This window comes from Myodes glareolus, chromosome 6 (assembly GCF_982192425.1).
Source record: "Myodes glareolus chromosome 6, mMyoGla1.1, whole genome shotgun sequence".
Classification (NCBI taxonomy): Eukaryota; Metazoa; Chordata; class Mammalia; order Rodentia; family Cricetidae; genus Myodes; species Myodes glareolus.
Window position 1 is genome coordinate 20,248,322 of NC_142031.1, and position 1,534 is coordinate 20,249,855.

Sequence of the window (1,534 nt, forward strand, 5' to 3'; positions counted from 1 at the left end):
GTGTGTGGTGTATATGCAGACACAAGTGTGTCACAATGCATGTGTGGGGGTCAGGGAACAACTTTGTAGTGTGGTCTCTCTGCCTGCCTTTGTGTAGGGTCCAGGGGTTGAAGTCATGCCATTGGACTTCACAAGAAGCACTGTTATCTGCTGAGCCATTTTGCTGCCCTTGCTAGACTCTTAGTGTCTGGGAGAACCACCTGCCTCTCTCTGCCTCCTGATGGCTGGTAGAGGCATGCGCACCACTATGCCAGCTACAGCTGTTGTCTTCTGTGGCTTTAGCAGGTGGTTCCTGGTCCTGGGAGGGAGTCTGACGACTGAAGCAGGGAGGCCCAGACCCCTAGACTGTGATCCCCAAGTGTAAAGTCTTAAAACCAGAGGCTGCCACCCATTCTCTCGCCACCCCCCTTCCGATGTTCATGGAGCAGGACCCTCACTTCCCAGTTGGGGAAGACGAATGTTTGGGCTCTGCCAATCCTAAGTGAATCAGACTTCTGAATTTGGTGGTCCGCAGGAAAGTCAGGACTTCAGCAAAACTAACTGTGGCAAAAACAGGAGCCCAGGGATTCTGGGTTTGTTTATCCTACCCCGTTCCTTGTTGTTTCTATAACCTTCGTCAAACAATGGCTCGGTGTTCGCACCTATAGAATGGGAACTCACCTCAAACATAAGTGTGGAGATGAGCTATCCTGCCCTCAGGCCCACCCTCTGCAGTGGGTACTGCTTCCATCTCACAGAAGAAGCTGAGGCCCGGAGAGGTAAAGGTGATTGGCCTGAGTCACTCAGCGGAAAAGGGGCACACAGCCTGAGAGATGCATCTCAATTCGGATGGTTGGCTGATAGGGGGCATTTGATCAATGGCAATTTGATCAATTTGATGGCGGTTGTCTTTAGAGCTCAGAGATGAAAGTGGCTTGCTGGACTCACACAGGCAGGAAAGGGTTAGTCCGAGAGGAAGGCCGGATGTGACTGTGTGTGCGTTCTCTCGGTTATGGCGCCTTTCTCACTCCCATCAGCGTGTCCTCGGAAACAGGTGGCATCCAGATTGGGAGGGACACGGGTCACCCCAGGCCAAGAGACAGACAGGTCTAGGCGGTCCTCTTAGATGTCGGTGTGGCTAGCAGAGCCCAGCTCTGGGCCAGGGGTCTTGGGGTGCCTGGTGTAGGATGGAGAAGGCTGCATGGTACCCTCAGACACAGGTATCAGGGGCCTGAGCGGGGGACCAGACAGTGTGGGACAGGCCAGTGTTCATCATCCTTAGGAGCTGGGAGACTTTTCTTCCTATCACAGAGAACAGAAGGGAGGCTGGGTGAGAGGAGGCCTCAGCTGGGCCACAGTGTCCAGCCATGATGTCCTTGTGAGGGTGGTGGTCAGACCCAGACACCGAGTCACCCCCCCAGCAGCAGGGCCCCCTGCACCGTACACTGCCGTTGCCTGAGATCCGGACCGAGCACGTCCTGAGTGTCGCTTTATCGCTATAAGTTTGCCGATTCAGCTCATTACACTTAATTAGAATTATTTAATTAGAATCTTA